The sequence below is a fragment of the Calidris pugnax genome, unplaced genomic scaffold, assembly GCF_001431845.1.
Source record: "Calidris pugnax isolate Ruff unplaced genomic scaffold, ASM143184v1 scaffold32, whole genome shotgun sequence".
NCBI lineage: Eukaryota > Metazoa > Chordata > Aves > Charadriiformes > Scolopacidae > Calidris > Calidris pugnax.
Genome location: NW_015090783.1, coordinates 2,184,988 through 2,202,101, shown reverse-complemented (window position 1 = coordinate 2,202,101; position 17,114 = coordinate 2,184,988). Strand labels below are relative to the sequence as shown.

General features: G+C 43.2%; 1 protein-coding gene across 4 annotated transcripts in view; it reads left to right on the top strand.

Annotated features, from left to right (window-relative positions):
• PITPNM2 (phosphatidylinositol transfer protein, membrane associated 2) overlaps window positions 1–17,114 on the top strand; it is a 135,301-nt gene that overhangs the window by 6,386 nt on the left and 111,801 nt on the right. For 2 of the 4 annotated variants that reach the window (XM_014962044.1, XM_014962037.1), the window contains exon 2: window positions 4,056–4,155. The exons of 1 other annotated variant lie outside the window; for it this stretch is intronic. The gene's annotated coding sequence lies outside the window, so the exon portion shown is untranslated. Of the gene's footprint in view, window positions 1–2,713; window positions 2,733–4,055; window positions 4,156–17,114 lie in introns of those variants that run through there. One more of the 4 variants, XM_014962012.1, reaches the window with a different exon arrangement.

Below are 17,114 nucleotides of genomic sequence, written 5' to 3'. Positions count from 1 at the left end.
GCATTAACTCACTTTTCTCAATGTTGTTGTTGGGTTGCTTTTTCCTGGTGGTTTGCTTTGGACAAATGTGTCCCTTGTTTCATAATGCTGAAGTCTCCCGCACTTCAGTAGTATAATTTTAAAAGATAAGCAGTTTCATCTGTGTATTTGATTACCACTTATCACAAAATGTTTCTGAAATGCAAACAGAGTTAATTATTATCAGTCTAAAAGAGGCTTAAAAGTGACAATTTTTAAGCTTAAATTTTCCATTGGTGGTCTGTTCTCACACCTAAAAAATAAGTCAATGAAGAATAGCATCAGTTAGGCCTCTGCAAACTGCCGTGAGTTTTAAAAGTGATGACTTGGGAAAAGTCAAGGTGAATTGTGTACGATTATTCCAGAAAACAGGTTTTATAATTATGTCATAATGTCCTAGACTACAGTAATTATCTGTTACTATCAGTGTTTACTGTAGAGAAAATGCTGCTGTTTATTGTTTTCCCAAAGGCAATACTTTCAGTTTCTGTTGTTCACAAACGTTTTTGCTTTTAATCACTTTTGATTTCAGTACTGTTAGCAAGTGTGTAGAAAACTTTGTCTTTCCGTTTGGAGTAATTGTTTCAGACTTGCTGTCACTGAAAATAAGTTTTGTCATCCTTCCCCAATGTACAAAAAAGGAAAAAACCCCAACCCTGAAGCAAAAAAGAACAAAGCAGGTAGGAAGATGGATTTTTTTCTTAAATTGAGGAAGTTTTGTGTCTGCGCTTCCAGATTTGTGTAGCTGCCCAGTGGGGCTTTCAAGATTGCCCCCACAGTGGGTCAACTGAACACTGAAACTCGTTTCAGAAACTGTGGGTCCAGGCCCCTGCTAATTCTGAGAATTGCACTCTGCTCTGCAAAACCAGTGAAATGGAGCAGGGCTCTGAGCCGACTCCATTTTAAAAAATATATTTACTTAAGCGTAGGTTATTGTGAATGTTCCTTTTGGGGGGATGTTGCATATCCAGCATCTATAGAAAATTGTCTAGCTTGTGAAAACAGATACAGAATGGATATTGACGTGCACTTGATGAGGAGTCAATTATTGTATAACATTTAAAAAGTGGTAAGACTCAATCAGGCTAAATGGATTAAAAACTATGTAGAAATAATGAGTCCCTTTAAAAAGGAATGGTAATATGAGGATTCTTGTTTACTTGCAGATCAGTGTGGTAGAATGGCTAAAAGGGCTAATGAGATACTTGCTTTCCTGGAAAAGCATTTCAAAGTTCAAATGCAAAGCAAAATTAAAATGTTAGATTTAAATATATTTCCATCATACAGATTTGAATTGGTGATTTAGAGTGAAAATCCTTTGGGTTTTAAATCATAGCATTGTGTATAACAGTAGGGGAAGAATCACTGTAAATTGCTCTTCATGAAAAAAAATCACTTAAAGGATTGCTTAGGAGTTTAGTGGGTTAATTCTGCCTCAAAGCACACACAAATTTTTGACACAGGTTTGTGTCTGTCAAATCATCATCTTCAGTTGATTTCAAGATGTAATTTTAAGAGTAGTAATGATTTCCACTGTTAATTTTGTTGTAAGCCTGCAGAGTCCATTTTATTTGTGATCTGGTGTTGACTGTATTAATACTGGGAAAAAGAGTGACGGTCAATAAAAGAAAGCTAAGGTTCAGCTTTGTAGCACACTGCAATCGTATTTGGGTGACGCCAAGGAATGGCATCCAGTGAGTACATAAGACAACCGTATCTATGTCTGTGTGTTGCAAATACCGAATTGCAGCTCATCCTGGGGTGCTGGACCAGGCTGGCTCTTCAGATTTGGAGCTCTCAGCTCTCGAAGCTCCTGGCAAAGCTGAGCGAATGCTGCAGCAGCCTTGTGTGGCCAGTGTTTCCTCTGTGCTGTGCGCAGGAGGACGCAGATGTGTGGTGGCTGCTTTGAGACCGCGGTGGAAAGCTGTACATGAGCCAGACCTAGCACATGGGAATCCCTTGTTTTTAAAAGTCAGATCAGGCTCGTAAACCTTAGATCTACAGACTGGACTTGTAATTTCCAGCCCAGACAGATCCACATCTTATAGTTGCATTGCAGAAGGTTTTGAGATGGGTTAAGCAACTTGCTGCCCAACTATTTCAACTTTTTAAAGCCAGGCTGGGAAAGTAGAAGTGGCATTTGGGCTCCATGCGACTGGCTCAGCTGTGAATCAGCAAGTGACGTTAATAAGCATTTGTGGACTAAATATATTTTTAAGCTGTCTGGCTGCTTGCTCTTGGTGAGATCTCTGAGATTAATGGTCCTGAAATGTTACTCACATTTGTTTGCTCTTCCTTCGGGATGAATCTGACCTGGGCAGGCACTGTTATTTTTTTTAAATTGCTGTGCAAGAAGGTGCAAGACTAAAGAGCTAAAGAGCAGTTACTTGTTTCTTAATTGTTGATAAGACATAAATCTGTCTGTTAACTGAAGCAGAGTATTGCAGCTAAAGCTGTCAATGGTTTTCCCAAGCATTTCAGGTTCTTTGGTTCAGGGAACGGAGAACATTGGTGGTTTGGTTTTTCTGCAAGCCATGGGTTGTGGCTTGGATCCAGGTCCCGGTCAAGGAGATGCCTTTCTTGTCTCGGTATGGACTGAGATTTGTGTGTTCTGGTGCAAACCACAGCTCCTGCTACAGGGAATGACAACTGTGCCCTTCCTGACCTGAAGGGGAAATGAATATTTCTGCTGCTGGAGAGTTCAGCAAACTAAGGTACTTTAATCTGAGCGGGTGCTTTTCAGGAGTGTGTGGGAGCTGCTGAGGCCCGGTTGTCCTCCCCACATGCATAGCCAAGCTATCTTCTGATCTTGGTTGACTTCCTGAAGCCGTGCTGGCTGCCCGTAGGTCGCTTGTCAGGGGAAGGGCTGCAAACGCTCTGGCCATCCCTTCTCCATCCTCCCTGTTAGACCTCATGCTACTGAGAGACGTTGCTCTGTCCTGGCTGTTGCTTGGAGGACACCAGGGGCAGGCAAAGCAAGGATAAGGCAAGAAATTAAAGAAGACCTAAAGGAACATGAATATACCTGGGGAGTGATGGCTGGGAGGGGGGAGCACATGTGTGTGCCCTAAAGTGCAAGCCAGGTGCTTTAAAAGCAGCATTAAAAACAAGTTTCCAGTGGTGGGAGGTAATGATGAGACTCTGCCTGAAGGAATCTCTTAGAAAGGCAACCAGCTGCTTGGCATAACGAAGCAAACCACATAAGCTGCTCAGCAGGTAATGGTTGCAAGTTCCTTCTGGCCCTCAGCTCTCCTGACAAAAATCAGCCTTGGGGGAAAGCAGGTAGCTGATGGTTGGAAAATGAAGTGTAAATGGGCAGCCTGGGGTTGACATTTCCCGAGCTGTGTGGGAAGGGAGCTGGATCTGTCCTCCTGGGTGCTGCTGGTTCACTGCCCCTGTCTTTGCCACCCCTCGGGCCTGGCCGCGCCATCCTCTGCAGCAGCCATGGGAGGTGCCTTCTCCTCACCCCTCCAGGTGTGGAAGGACTTGTGGGGTTTATAAAGGCAGCTCCAGCTCTGTTTCCATTCTCCGACATGGGATCCTGCCCTTCTCCAAGGAGCTATCTGGAAGAATGCTGTGATGTGATGTTTTTTGTTTGTGGTGATGTCCCCTTCGTGAAAATAGTTCAACACCGTATTTAGAAGGGAAATGCCGTAGGGGGGAGTTATGGTATTGTACAGAGGGAGTGCATGAGAGTGGTCACTGCAACGCGTGCGTGTGTGTATTTTTTTCTCTTTTTTCTTTTTTTTTTTTTTTTTAAATTTCCATGAGTTAAAGATGACGATGACTCATGGCTTGGAACGTACTTTAAATCCCCGAGGTGCTCATTGCCGCCTACTATCACGTATTGAATTTCTGACATACCGGAGGGATGTCTGCAGAGAAACTCTGATGTGCAATTATAAAATGTTGTAGCTTTATGTTGTTTGCATAGGAGCCATTAGCATGGTATAACTGTGAAAATAATGCAGCTTTATTCTTGCTGTTGATTTCCCATGGGCAGGGCAGTTAAGCAACTGTGTTTTATCTTTCCCTAGGATGTTGACACATGTGGACCAACAGTGACATCCTTTTTCAGCAATGCTGTCTTTACTCCCTCCTGCATTCAGAAGCATCTAGAGAGATTTTTTGCAGAAGGTAGGTTCTGGCATTTCAGCTGGATGGCTGTTCTTCTATATTGGAGAAAAACATTTAGATGTTACTAGGGAGAATGGTAATGAGTCTGACGGATACGAGCTTGCTGCTGGTGAGAGAGGGGATTAACCTTAGCTTGGGTTCCACTTGAATAGATGCTCGGGGGAAACGCGATAAAATGGAGTCTGGAAGAATGGTTGTATGAGTTGCCTTTGAGAAGGGCTTGGCAGTCACAGGACATGGTTGGCTTAAATTGCACAGATGTGTGTATTGGTAATAAACCTCTATTTAAAGAAAACTTGCACTCCCCCCCTTTTTCTGCTTGGTCAACATCCTTGTTTATTTAAAAATCTTTAAAAAATTAAATTTAAAGGGGGAATGGCTGCACAGGATGTGCAATTAACATAAATTCTTTGTGTATATTTAAATCTTGTGTAGGTATTTTCCCCCCAAAAAATCTTAACCTTCTTGTATTTTATTTGTGTTGAAATAAACAGTGTGCAGCCTCTGGTACTACCATAAAATTGATGTTAATATCTACCTTTTTTTGTCCTCTGAACTTTCAATTTGCTTTACATTGCCAGGCGGATTGACACGCAGAACTTCCCCGGTAAAGAGTGTAGATGGGGAAGCAAGTACCCTGTGGTGTTTTTTAACAAGTAAATTTTAAGAGATTTTATGCTTTTTTTATGAATGTATGTACCTGCTGCTCTGTTATGCTGTAACCTATGGAGTGTTGCTTGTGGGTTCACTGTGTACGTGTCCAGCTCTCGACACACCTCTTGATGTGAATTCTAGAAATGTGTATCAATAGTGTTAAATCTGCTTACAGAATCAGTGGCTGGACAAGAGATTTTCAATAGATGAGGTGTCAGCCTTTAGACTGACTGTGTAGTTTTACATCTCCTTACATCTCCAGTACATTCCTCACCATTCAGATTTTTTCTCTTGTGTCAGAAAGGGTGTTTTTAACTCTTACCTCCATCAAATGTTACTCTTTGTGGTAATACTGTGGTAGAGCAACTTTGCATTTTTGCTGCTGGACGCTAAAACTCAAAAATTGCTGTTTTTTTTGGTTTAAAAGCAATGAATTGCTGGGAAGAACAGAGAAAGGAGAAATGAGTTTGGATCTGAGACTGTTGACTTACCAGACTGATACGTGTTTTCAGTTTTCCTGGACTGTAGCAGTTACACTGAAACCGCAGTGACACCAACTCTGTATTAACATGCAATATCTTTACCAGAAATCCTTGAAAACTGAGGGTGATTTGAATTCCTTAATTATCTCCTGTTGGGGAAATTGGCTCCCAGTGAATTCATCACCATTCCCCATGACAACTGCCTTCGTGAAGCCCCTCTCTTCAGGATTAGCAGGGCCGAGGACCAGTCTGGGTAGGCTGCTCCCAGTGCTGAGATTTGTCCCTCTGGGATACCTGACTTCCTCGGGAAAGAGCCCAGCAGCTTCTCTTCTCTTCTCTCCACCACAGCTCTCTGAAGGAGCTGCGGACAGGTCTCTCTGGGAAGAAAAGCTGCTGTCAGCAGCTTTAACGGAGGAGTTTATGCTTGTAGAGGCATTAATTACCGTGTGGATTTGTGCTCCTGGGCTGAGGGACAGCATCTATGCCCCAAGGGCTTTGCCTCCCTTCCTTTAGGTCACACACTCCCCCTCTGCTCCCCTGTAGGCTGTTGTAGAGGAGAGTGTGTTTCTCTGAATTAGTGGTAACAGCAAAGAAGAAATGCAATCCTTGGCAGTGTTTAGGGTTTGCTTTGCCCTGAGGCGGCGACTCTACTCATTTCACTTGCCTGAAGGACTTAACAGGGCTGACGATTCTCAGCAAGAGAGGCACCGAAGTGGTCATTAATTTCCTGGGCAGGTGAGGGAAAACTGCCTTCAGAATTGTATTCACAGCAAAATGAATCTGTGTGGCTTGCGTCACTAGAGAGCAAGCAATGTTTGTGGATTGGCAGGTAAGAAATGTAGGGAGAAAAATGGGGTTTAAACCTTGTCAGGGAGTGTGGCGTTCATGAAAAACAAAGAGCTGAATAGCAACGTCCAGGAAAATGCTGTAGGCACCGGGTAATTTTCCCTTCTGTTCTGCCAGCATTCCTGTGCAGCCTTTTGTTTTTCCAAACCTGGAGGCTTTGAATCCAAACTGCTGGACAGAGTGAAAATGATGGGAGGGGGTTCTTCTGCGAGTGTTTTGCATAGAATTATTTCAAAATCTAGGAAAGCATCCTCAATCCCTGGTGCAAGCAGAAAGGCAGAGCGGAATCTCAGGGGCGTGTGTGTGTATTGCAAGCTGTAAGTGCCTGTGGTGGTCGAAGTGTGGCTGTGGGACTTTGGCAAGAGGGCAGTGGGGGAAGCAGTGTGATGGGGGAGAGGAAGGATGCTGATGCAGAATGAGGAGGTACGTGCTGCTCTATCCTTCAGCATCCTCACTTCTAGCTGTCTAGCTAGAACTGCAGAAGCCTGGATGGGATGAGGGGTGAGTGTTTCCCTCTGCGAGAAGAGGCAGAGACTGATGTTGAGCAGGAGGCTAGTATTTAGGAGAGGGGAAAGTGAGTGGAATCACAGGGTGCCTTAGCTTGAGAAGTTGCAGGGCAGGCTGGGGACAGAGGTCTTGTGTGCTGGGAAAGTGGTGTCCACTCTAACTGCTTTGTGCACATCACTGAAGGAATATATGGTGTCCTGTCAAAAGGAAGCACAGGTTTGCTTTGCAGTTGGTTCCTTCTAATGCCCCTCTAGTATTCCCTGCCTTGCCTGCAGTGCCTGTCATTGTGCCTGTGCCACGCTGCGCTGTGATTTTTTTAGGCACATTTCTACTCCTGGCTGTGTAATGTGACAAGCTTTTCCCCTTCCAGAGCCCTGTGCCCTTTTATATGGACACAAATTGGACTGAATCTTACTTGTTCTGCGCCCTGTACTTACCTGGGGACTTTACTGTGTGACCTGTTAAATGAGGATTGTACCCCTTGTAAGGGGTGAGTTTGTGGAAACCGACTGTGAATGTGACTTCTCTGTGAATGCAGGGAAGTCCATCCTCGTGTTGGATCCTTCATAGACTATACTGCAAAACACTTTACAGTGAGTTAGATCAAGGCGATAACACTTCAGAGAGCTAGGTGATGTCTGCTTTTGTGTTGGCACGGAGAGGAACCCTGTTTGGCAGCGTAACCGAGCAGTACAATTGTGGCATTCCCCTATTTCTGCGTGTAAAGGTTGTGGGTTAGTGTGGCACTCGTTACCGTGCCAGGCAGGGAGAAGTGGGGGGCTGCTAATAGGTAAGGGAGGGGGATCTCATAAAGGCAGGAGGTAGTTACAGGTAAACTGAGTTAAACCTGACTGTCTAGGACATAAATATTTGGAAAGGTACAGAAGGATGCCCTTTCAAAAAAGACAGTTGCCTGTATAGTCTGGTACTATGAAGTTTCTAGTGGAAATATGGGTGAGTTTTTTCTTTTGGTTGTTTTCCTCCTTTTGCAATAGAAACAGTAGACACGAGGAACTGTTTGGACATACGTATTTAACTGGGAGGAAAGAGCTGTGACAGTGGTGTGGTTGTAACCACAAACTAACTGACAGTTTCCTGCTGCAAGTAACTTTCTATAGATCTAAACCTCGTTCATTTGTGTTTGTCTGTGCTGTTTAAATATCTGAGGAAGATTCCACTGCTTCTAGGCTTTTTGTTTTTGACAAAGTCTTTGTTGTACTAATTTGGGGGATGGTGGCAAGAAGAGAGATCATTACAGCAGTAATATAAATTCAGGTGAAGTCCGGAAGGCTTCTATATTTTGCAGTCTTTTATAATGTAAAAGTCAAGAAGCAACTCTATTAAATGTGTCAGACTGGTTTTGCAATTACATTTGCATGTACAAAGCTCTATTTATTTCTGAGGAGATAAGTTCACGTGATTACATCCTACCTGTGTGGCTGAGACCTCTTCATCTGATGTTTCCGTGGCATCATTACTTTTAACTCTCCTCTCTCCTCCCCATCCTTCTCTCCTGTGATGTGTTAAATATCACGGCTGCAAAAATGAGAGCACGTTTTTCCCTGCTGTTCCCATTCCAGCTGGAAAACTTGGACAGATCCTTCCCTTGTGGTTTGTGATACTGTAAATAAAGGCTTGGGAGGTCACACGTTTTCCATCTCAAGTTATTTTGATTCCAGTGCTGGAATTGGGGGAGGGAAGGAGGAGGGAAATAAATAATAATTTAAAAAAAAAAGCAAAACCCCAAACTGTTCTGGCTTATTGTGGGAAAAAGAACTTATTAATGCTAAGGGAAAACAATTGGAAAAAAGGCCTTTACAAAGAAGACTTAGTCTTTGACTAAAGCTGAGACTTGGAGAATTAGGGTCAAGGATTTCAAAGGAATCTTCTATTAAGCTTTGAAAGAAAAGTTACATACAAAATACAGGCCCTGAACTCCAAGCTCCTGTGATCCGCTGCTGTTCTTGGACGCTTCTGAGAAATTTGCTGTCTAGCTTTAAAGGCATAGTGGTGAGTAATTTTACCTATGTTCATATGAATATGGTTATTCATATGCTTAAATGTCAGTTAAGTGGGTTTTTAAATAAGGACTTGAGAAATTCTGGTTGTGGGTCTTCCTGGCTGTGATGACCTCGTGGTTCGGTTGGCCTGAGTCAAGGGCAGTATCTGGTGGTCTGGGGCACAGTGGGTGGAAAACATGTACGCACGCTTGCTCGGGATAAATGATATGGTTCTGCCTTCTGAAAATCAGCACAGAGCGAGCACGATGTGTTGTGGTGGCCGTGACTGCTGCTGCTCACGGCTGGTGTCCTACATCTGGCAGGCTTGGTCTCCTCAGCTGCGTCTCTTTCCACGTTGTGGTTTGGGGCTTTGAATATTCACAGAAAACACTACTTATGTTTAAACTTACATTTCGTATTTTTGCTTTTGGTATTTGTATAATCCTGGTTTGGATTTACTAAGAAATGAGCTCAGAACGAGGTCTGTTGGGCTTTACTACTGGGTGTTGATATGCAGAGTATGATTAATATTGGCTTGCAGTGGAGAAACTAATAGTTACTGGCAACCGTCTCGCTTACTTTTGTTGAGTTTTGAAGAAGCCTTTTCCCAGTAAAGATTTTTCTGTTATTTTTTTATCAAAACAGGATACAAAATGTGAATATAATTTGTCACTACAGAACTCGCATTGTACCTTGACGCTACAAAAGTATTTCTTTTTCCATAAACTGTTATATTTATAAATGTACAGCAGGAACAAAAGAGAAACATTCCACATCTAGATGTTAATCTCTGCACAGGATAGTCTTTTGATTCAATAACTTTTCTTCCTTGATCTTCTTTTGCGGTTTTTTTTCTTTAATGGGCACATGACATATGGACATAAAAAATAATGGCCCAATTTCACCCCTGCTGTAGCTCATTGACGTCATTAAAGCTACAGCAGGGATGACTTGGCCCAGATTTTTTAAAAATAAGACCTGATGAACAACCCCTCATGGAAAAGCTCTATAGAGAAGGTTGTCCTGAGCATAGCATAGAGCAGATGCTGTGCAATTCACTGTGACATTCAATAAAATTCCCATTGGTGCCCTTCCTGTGAAATGGAGGTGGGACCCTTCCTGGAGGGGACAACAAGGCATGTGCTTGTGGGGCTGCATGGAGGTGGGACCCTTCCTGGAGGGGACAAGGCATGTGCTTGTGGGGCTGTTCTTACCGTACCTTAATGGTGTGATGGAAAGGAGTGGTTAAGAGGCCACTTAAAGTAGAGGTAGATCTGGGTAGAGACCTGACTCGCTTGGAAGTTGTCAGAGATGTTTTCTCTGCCTGAGGACTGGGCTTGCATGTGGTGAGCCAAAAGGTGGAAACCATGGTAGAAATGATCTGTGGAAAACTTTTGCCTTAGGCAGGTTGTTAGGAAGACTGTTTGTATCTGTTTGGTCTTTTTGTACTTTTTTTCTCACTTGCCCAGTGGTAGTGTTCTCTGCAGCATCAAAGTATTGTCACAGAAGGATTAGCCATCTGAACATGACAGCTCTCCCTCCCCTGAACCTCACAGGTTCAGTATCTCAGGGTAGGTCTAAGCTGCAGCTGCTTCTGCAGGCCATATTGCCCCCTTCCTAACTTGGCATAGAAACAGAAATTCCAGGGAGTGTAGGTGAAAGAAGACAATGGAAATCATGGCAAAAATAGTGAATTTGACCTTGACTTAAAATGCTCGGTCTGAATTAAGCTGAAATGTGCTTTGAGATCTGAACAAACTGAAACCAGAGAAAAATGTGAAAGGTTCTCGAGAGCTGTTGACTGCTTTCCATTTACTAAAATAGCGGTAGCGATTCAGGGATGGCAGTTCTGAAAATCTTTATGCTAACTTACAAAGTGAGTGTTTTGCTTGCAGTTATTTATAACTGCAGGAAGAAACACCCTTTAAAGAGCAGTCAAAACCCCAAAGCTCTATCTGTAGTGGGTAAACGCTTGATCATTGTTTGTATAGCCAATATTCATTGCTTAGGGCATCTTTAATTTAACTGATTTCTTGGTTCTTGGTGGTAATAACTGTATCTGGCTAAGACAGGTTCTCTTGCAGTGAGTCCAAGAAATCAGATAGTTCTTTTTCTGATGCCAGACTCTTCTGGTCCACTGAATATAACTGCAAGAACACATAGTTCCCAAGAAGGAAAATGCTTACTGTGTTTTTTGGTGACAGCTGAAGCTAACTTGGGGAGGGAAAGATGGAGCGAATAGCACTCTTGCCTGCTTATGAGAGCATGTTCATTTTAAGGGAATTTAAGTCGGAAAGTTTTTGTCAGTTGAAAGCCAGAATAGTGTCAAAGTGACATTGACTAGTATATATAGTGAAGGGAGAATTAGATCTTTAAAATGTATTCAGTCTTTTGATTAGTCATCCAAAACTCTGCTGGTAAGACAGGGAAAGAAATCTGGACTTAACCTGATAAATGTCCTTCTAATGGTGGAAAAAGTCAGAAAACCCAAGAATTTAATTCATGATATCCAGAGAGACCATCAGTGGCTGGCAGCAGACTTCTAAGGGAGAGTATTAATGCTAGTGAAAGTAGAGGAAAAGGTAACTGAAAACTCTGCAGCCTTAAGGGCTTTTGGAAGTAAAAGATATTTGATGTAATGCAGATAAGGATGACGTTACCTTCTTTTTATTGCATAGAATACACCCTTATCTGATGAAACTGCCCTGCTTTGAGATTCTCTTTCCTTGTACTGTCTTCCTTCATCCATTGCAAGTTCTCCTATGTCATTGTGGGTGGACCTGTTTAGGCTCTAATCCTAATTCTGTTGAGGCCAAAAGCAGAATTTTCTAAATTTGAAGAGAGCCCACTCTAGGTGCAGCCCCCACCATCTCTCTCCAACTAGACTGATGAACAGCATGAGTTGAATGTGTGTGCCAGATCCAGTGAATTTCACTGAATTTTTAGAGCTGGAAGGGACTACAGAGATCATCTAGTCCAACTCCCCTGCTGAAGCAGGATTGCCTAGAGCTAGAGCGTGTTACTCAGTACTGCATCCAGGTGGGTCTTGAAAATCTCCAAAGAAGGGGACTCTACAACCTCCCTGGGCAGCCTGTTCCAGGGCTCTGTCACCCTCACTGTGAAGTAGTTTTTTCTCATATTTGAGTGGAACCTCCTATGTTCCAGCTTATGCCCGTTACCCTTCGTCCTCTCACTGATTAATGGAGAGAAGGGCTGAAGAGAGAATTAGGAGTAAGAGAATGTTTGAAAATCCTTAAATTGTATATCTTTTTGACTGACCTATAGAGTTAATTTTCCAGAAGCAGGCTACCTTGTGATAGGTCTTAGTGGGGTACCAGGCCCCCGATACAGGAGTGATTAATTTCTGGGTTATATGGTATAGAGAGCCTTGTCTGAGGCTTTTCTGTCACTTGAAACACCAGTGCGTGGCTGCACATGTCGCACACGCATCCCCAGGGTAGTTATAGGTTATCAAAGAGATAACCCCGGCCGAGCCCCAGCACTAAAAGTGTTCTGGCAGCTGTGTCTGCATGGCTCTGACCACTTCTGATTGCATCATGGCTTTACACCTTCCAGTGGAAACTGTCCAAAAAGCACCAGTTCTCACTGAGACGGTATGTTCTGCAGCACGAGTTTGCGTTGATCTCTGTGCAGGGGCTTGCTGGCTGTGAGTGGAGAGAAAGAGGCACCAGCCCGATGTATTAACTGACTCTCTCATATATCCATTTTGTTTATGAAGAATGATGAGTTGAAAATCAAGATGCAGATGAGGAGTGCTCCGAGTATCTAAAGAAAATCCTTTGAATGTGCTATATCTGCATCATCTTAGCAGTTGTGTTTATTAAAAAAAAAAAGAGGGGGATGCAAATACCGTATTTGTTCAGATTAGAAAGGAATTTGGGGATGGAGCTTTAGAGAAAAGGGAGAACCATTGGGTGCTGAAGAAGAACTTCCAATTTATTTGATTGGAAATTTTAATCTATTCTGGATGATTTAATTATTAAGCTCTAGAGCAATAGGCTCCCTTCAGCTCATCACATACTAAGTGTTTAGGTTCCACTGGGTGCTCTTAAGTCCTATGGAGGCCCATAAGGTTCAGCTATATTCTTAAGAGCTCATGCAGAGTGACAAAGAACAAGGAACAGGAAACTTTCTGACAGCACTATTTGTGTTTATAAAATAACTGTCTAAGAAAATAACCTTGAAATTAATTTGAGCTATTCCCTTGATCAGTGACTGTAGTTTGTCTACTAATTCTTCTGTATATAGCTAGAACACAATCTACCAATAAAAGTTGGGTTGTTTTTTTTTTACTCTTTTTTATTATGTTGAGGTTTATTTTGATGGATTATGTTTCTAGGTAACTGCTGAAGGTTACTTCTGGGAAATGCTGCCAGAATGCTTATTAACATGTGACTAGACCCAGGTAGATTCCCTTTTGAATTATCTGGCTGTTCTGTACATCCTCTGTGAGGGGCAGTGACTGTGCTGAAGTGTGCGAGTCCTCCCAGTTCCCTGCCCACGCTGGGCCTGGAAATAACTCTGCCGATAGTAGAAATGTCACAGCAGGAATGACTTGCTGGATGTGCCCAATTCCATTTATCTAAATGAGCTGTGATCTTGGATTTAACATGCTGTTTCATAGCTAAGATAAGAGACACATGAATTAGATTATTGTTGGAAAAAAATAGAGAGGTGCTGATATAAATACTTCTGTGAGAAGTTTAGCAGAGCATTAGCAAGTCTTTTTATATTTATGAACAGCAGTGGTCAAAGTAGTATCCTGCAAAAGATACTTTCCACATGATACTAACTCCAGTCATTAAAAAGGCATGAATCAGATTAAGAAGTGCAGGGTTTTTTTATTTGCCTTTGAGTCTTCAGATGTCAGTGCAAGCTTTAATCAGCTTGGGCTGTGCTGGCAAGAAACTGCCCTGTGAAATGGAAGCAGGGGAGGTGGGCAGAGATGCTCCTGAGAGCGGCTTAGGGGCTCTCCAGCACCCGGGGGGTTACTGCCCCACAGGTACTTTGCCTCTCAAGGATTATATGAGCAGTCTTGTCCCTTTCATGGCTTCGTCACCAGCAGCCAAGGGTGTCCCTGAGGATTGTGGAGCTGAAGAGGTGTTCAGCAGAGGGGCAGTTGCATGGATGGCGGAGGTGGGTGCCCAAGAGCACTCCTGCCTATGAGTGAGACTCTGGATAAGAAAGTGCAGCATTTGGCAGAAATATTACAAGTCTTGTGATAGCAATGGTTGGCAGCTGACTATTGACTGTAAGGTCTCTTAGGCAGTTTGATGCCGTTCTTTCAGGTGGACTTTAAAAATACTATTTCCTCTCCCTTCTGGCTCTTTCCTCTGCAGGTGGAGCAAACTTCTTGAGCCATTTCTCTTTTGTTTCAAGTTACCCTTTTGGTCTGTGCTCTCCATTGCTTTGAGCACCCTACTGTGTTTCCTGTGGCTCAGGGAAGAGGGTCTGAAGGAGGTACAGCAATGACAAATGTTAGCATCTCCAAGTTTTTTATGTGTATACTTAATATGCAAAATGTTATCTGTTGTTGTATTTGTCAAAGTCAATTTGTAATTGACTTCACTGTTTTGTGTCAGAGGCAGTGATGAGCAGTTCTCCCACGCCCTGTGTTCTGAGGACAGGGATGCTCAGTTTTGGCCTGGTACCAGTGATTTCATTGTGAGGAGCCAGAAGCAGCAGGGCACGGAGGGTGTCCCTTCACAAGGTCGTGGTGGGTAGAGCCCTACTGCTCTGCAGAGCTCAACTTCCAGCAACCTGGAGGGGAGGAATGGTCCCAGTGCTCTGACAGTGCCAGAGGGACTTCTTAGTGCTCACGTCTGGGCGGATGTCTCTTTTCTGCAGGTCATGGTCAGGGACAAAGGCATATTCCCTGGACAGGATGGCAGGAAGTTCAAGAGGTGGGACGGCAGGAAGCAGTTTAATGATCCTGTGCTGCTGCTGATAAAAACTGCCCTTTCTTTTAGATCTGTGCATGTTCTGTGTGAGGATTGTGTTTAATTTCGTGGTGTGTTCAGTGCAGTGCCTGCTGTCTTTCTAGACAGCTCTACTTAGTCTTATTGTTATCACCACGGCTGTTTACTAGTGATAAAGGCCAAGCTGAAGAGGACTACGATCCAGATATTTGGGAAATGAGCAATGCTTTAGTTTGGGTTTGTCTCTTGCAATGGACAGAGTCGAGACAGTATGTGGATCTGCCTCCTTGAAGACCTCAAATATGCCTTTATTGACTCCTCGGGCTTTGTGAAATCATGATGGAAGAATGTAGCTAAACCATTGGGAAAACTTCCCTTCCCCACTTCTTTGTGTTGTCTTCTTAATAGCTGCCTCTTACGAATTGAAATTCCTTTTTTTTTTTTTTATTTTAAATGTGAGCTAGTCTGTACCATGAATAAATATGTGAACTTAATAGTACAGTTGCTTTAAATCAGGTGGCTTTATTGTTTCCAAACCTCCTGTTGCTGGTAGCTCTGGGAGGTACTCTGCCCAGCACAGGCTTGTTGATGCCCTGGGGTTGCATCTTCTGTGCTGTGTCCATCTGGCAGTGGCCTTCCCCTCACAGAAAAGCAGGATTTGGGGAACTTATCATACACTAGCCGCCCTTCATAATTCTGCCTGCCATGCTACTTTAAGGGAAAGCAGCAATTGTCTTACCTCCTTTTAATGATACACCATTATGAACTCCCTGGCTGTGCTGCCTACCAGCTTTCCGTGCCTGTGGATTCTGCCTCTCTCCCTCTGCTGTATCACGGGGTGGCATGAAAGTGGAGGTTGGGTGCCTGCAGGCTGCCCGCTGGTTTTGGCAGCCTTGAGTGTGAGCAAGTGCTGAGGTGTCACCTGGGCTATTCCCAACTAACCCCTGAGGCTAATGGATGCTGCTTCCTGACGTAAAAGCAGAGGAGAAACTCTGGCCAGGGGCTAAGCTACATCAAGCTGCGCTTTCAGAGGTTAAGCTGATTGCAGATCTCTCATAAATAAATCTTTCTGTATTAATAAATAAATGCTTGCAATAGTTGCTTTATTATAGTGCACAGAAGCTTTCAGAAAGAAAAAAAAAAATTTCCCGAATGAGCCATTTCTGCAGTCTCTGCTGACTTTTAAAGATTGGTGTCATTAATTGAATTCTGCCTCTTCCATTAGAATGGAGTGTGTGCGCTTCACTTGCACGTAGGGTTGATGTACTTGAAAGAGTGTGGGAAGAGATAAAATATTCAGAGCTACTTGCGTTGCTTCTGTGGCAGTCGGGCTACTGGGTTGTTTTGGGGAGAGTGGGCAGCCTTTCAACGCAACTGTCTTCTATTGGGTCTTCAAGAGTGGGAAGGTCTCCCCACTGAAGCTCATGCAGCGGTCGTTGGTTGGCTGGAGAGACCTGGCTGGGTGTCTGCTGCCGACTCATTCTTCCTGCAAAATTTCTCTTAAAAGAAAAATACATGGTCTCCATGTTACAAGTAGCCAAATTCTTTTATCTACAGGGAAGGATACTTGTTGGGAATCGATCTCACCTAATCCAAAGCCTTGCGAATGTAATAATTAAGATCTACTTAATTTCCACACTTGATTGGTGGGGAGACAATAGCTTGTTCTTGAAACTGTGCTTTGTCTTTTGAACGTAATCTTACCAATGTTACATAAATGCCATATTGCAGCCCGCCCTTATTAGCCACTGATTAGAGGGTCCTTTGTGAAGTGTTGTCTGTTTCTGACATAATTTAATTAATATGGAACCAGTAAAATTCCTATGGAAACAAAACCGGAGCAAATTTAATACCAGATAAGTGTGTGTTCTGGGCTATGAAAGTGAACACAAGCTAATTTCTTAATGGGACTGCTAGAAGAACAAACAAAGCTACAGAGACACGGTTGTATGCCTCAGCTAGAAATGTATGTTTGTGGATATAATTAAACTTTAGTTAATAACATATTGTCCTCAGTCTTGGCGAAGAACTTTATTTGGGCTGTGGCTATGTGTCCAAAGCATTTTTACTAGATTAACTTCTCCGTACAGCATGGTCTGGAGCTTTCAAAGCACTTGCAGATCTTGGGTGGACTGTCTTGCATTTCATCTCATCCCTCACATAGCTCAGGGAGCGCGATGAACCCTTTCCTTCACAGGGATGACAGAGAAACGGGCGACTGTCCCTGTCACTGACCTGCTGTAGGAGGCAGTGGGCGAGCTGGAGAGACAGACTTCAATAGCAAAGCGTGAGGAAGGGTGAAGTGTGAAGGTGATGCTTCATGATTCACTTTTTGCATTGCAAATCCTGTTTCGTAAGTAAGCTGCTTCCACCGATGCACTAAATGATTTATTATCTCTCAGAGCTTTTCTTCACCCTGGAAAAAAACAAAAGATGATCAGTGTTTTTTAAAGCTCTGTGCTGAACATTATATGATTAAGTTGTAATTTTGAAGTGACGCATTTGGGCATATAATTTTCAAGACCATCTTT